Genomic DNA, 3,003 nt, shown 5'->3' on the forward strand with positions numbered 1-3,003 from the left:
TAATCCACGATGGTATGTTCTTCAAAGGAAGTCAGTTGTGCATTGTAAAAAGTTCTATGAGGGAGAATCTCATCAAGGAGAACCATAGTGGGGGATTGGTTCGATATTTTGGTAGAGATAAAATCATTTCTTTGGTTGCTAAGAATTATTATTGTTCACAATTGCAACAGGATGTTAAGAAGTTTGTATAGAGTTGAAACGTATGTAAGATGGCCAAAGGAGTGAAGCTGAATATAAGGTTGTATCAACCATTACCCATACCAAAGAAGTCATGGGAGGATGTCAGCATGGATTTCATTCTTAGTTTACCAAGGACTCAATGGGGGCATGATTCGATATTTGTGGTCACTAGTACATTAGGCCCCCACTTTCGACCAAAATTTTTGACCAAAGGCCTATTTGGGTTGTTAAATTCTTTTTTTTTAAAATAGGCCCAATATCATCAAAATTTTGACCATGGTTAAATTGATACTCAAAATTTTGACCTTCCAAACATATGATTTGATAATAAAAAAGAGCAAGGCAGTGTTCATTTGGTTTTCACATGCGCGATTGTAGCGGGTAGGAGTTTGGTGTAGGGTCAACAGGAGAGGAGAAAGGAGGTAAGAATAAACCTATAGTTTATGGCCACCAAGATCATCTATTCAAAAATCATTTATTTCACTTTTGGGGCTTTGAAAGCACCGTCTATATATGGTTCCTATCAATAAAATCTTTCAGTATCTTATACCATGTCATTAGAGTTGCCTCTTCTTTGGAGACAGCCTTTGGAGTTAACATCACCATTCTATATGTTCTCTTCTTTCTCTATAAACACTTTTTTATTAGGGAAGCACTAGTTTTGTCTCTGAATTAGTAGAATGTTGTCCATTGTCTCAGGTTGCAGCTTTTTATGAACAAAAGGGTCCAGAAGATTAGAAAAATCCATGGACAAATCTTCCACAGGTATTATTAGCCCATATTGGTATTTTATTAGCCTTGTTTACTTTCTATGTGATGTCACTGATCAGTACAAGAAAACAATAGATTTTGGGGGATCTTCATTTTCGCTCTACAATTGGGATTTCCCATTGAAAAATAGGCTTGAATTTCAACCAAAAAAGAGATAATGTCAAAAGCTTTAATCAGACTAAATTGGGAATCATCTATTAATGTGACCATTTGTTCAGGTGTTGAATTTTATGGACCATGGCACCTATTTTGGGGATTTTAGACTCATTTGAACATAAAAGTTTCCACAATATCTCAATGAATATTCATTGAGTATATCTATTGAGATGTCGCAATGAATATCTCCTTTGCCTGCCCTATCTCAATGAATATCTCCTTTGTCAAAGGCTTTGATTGGTTGTCTCTATAGTTTTTCTAAAACCAAAAAAAATCTGTCAAGAAAGCCTTTGATAGGCTGCCTTCCTAAGTAGCCATGCACTTACAAAGTTCAATGGTAGGTTTTGTTACATATTTCTATAAATCTTCTTCAATGCATGGATTTTTAAACTTTCTTCCACCTGGTGCTTTGATCTTCTAATCTCCTTAATATGTTTTCCCACCCACTCTATGTTCTTCCCTTTTCATCATTTCTAATAAAAATTCAAGAGATTTAATAAATAGGTGGATTTCTAATGTTTAAGAGACATGTAGAACATTCCAACTATCTCTTTTTATTTAAAGCTAACATGATCATCAAATTCTTTTCTTAATCATCTCAATGAAGAAACATGCTTCAAATTTTGTTTTTTCTATTTTGTTTTCCAATCAACTTTTCTCATAGTTTCATTGTAATGAGGCCTGAAATAACCCTAAATGTCAAAAGCTACTTGCATTAACTCTACAACACTGAGTTGAAAACTTATAATGTGAGATTGAAAATTATTAGTTTTTGATAAATTTGTTGAATTTTGAGAAGTTGAAAAACAAAGTGGTCACTATATTGAAGTCAAAAGATTAGGTGAAAGGGAATATAATCATTTTTTATAGATTTCTTGTAGACAACATATGATTCAAAGAGAGTACACCACTTCCATCACACAAAAAAATAGTGTTCCTAAAAGGAGAATAGGACTACTATTACAATAGCCAAGAATATGTTGAAAGAAGAGAACTTGGATAAAAAAATTTAGACAGATGTAATCGTTGCAATTGTTTATTTGTCAAATAGGAGTCCTACAAAAGTAGTTCAATAAATGACTTCTAAACAAGCTTAGTATAGCATTAAGCCATCAATTACTTAATTTGAAGGTGCTTGGATATGTTGTTGATGCACCCATATCAAGAGAAAATAGGCCAAAGTTAGATGATAAGACCATAATCTTGTAAATAAGAAATTAGTGATGAATAGAGATGTTATATTTGATGGAAAAAAAAACAATAGCACTAATAAAAAATGGAAAAAGTATTGTGAATAATTTACAATCAATCAAACCACATAGTTCATGCAAAGCATAAATTTCATGTGCGAGGACAAGATGATAACAAAAAATATCAAAGAACTAGTGAAACCAATCTTATGTTAAAATTTGAGAAAATGAAAACAAGGTCCCATGCCAAAGTCAACTATGCCTTGATGACTCAAGTCATGCAAACTAATTGAGCCACAAGCTTTTGCCAAAGTTTGTGAAAAAGAAAAAGGTTGAGGCCACGAGGAGTAAGATAGCATCCATTGAAAAAATGACACCTAGGATTTGGTCAAGTTATTCCTTGGTTAAAAAGTTGTAGATACAAAGTGGATGAATAAAATTAAATTAAATAATTTGATGGCAATATTGACACACATAAAGCTAGTAAATTGATAGCAAAAGGGTACACTCAATAGGAGGCATTGATTATAATGAAACATTTTCTTCGGTATCACAGACAGATACGATTAGACTACTTGTGTCTTTAAGTGTTCGTCATGGTTGAACTATTTATCAAACAGATGTTTTAAAGTGTTTTTTTGTGGTTTTATAAGTATAGTAATGAAGAGGTTTATGCCACTCAACTTCAAGGCTTTGAGATACCTTC

The sequence above is a fragment of the Cupressus sempervirens genome, chromosome 2 (genome assembly GCF_028749045.1).
Source record: "Cupressus sempervirens isolate cs-2001-9-10 chromosome 2, ASM2874904v1, whole genome shotgun sequence".
NCBI lineage: Eukaryota > Viridiplantae > Streptophyta > Pinopsida > Cupressales > Cupressaceae > Cupressus > Cupressus sempervirens.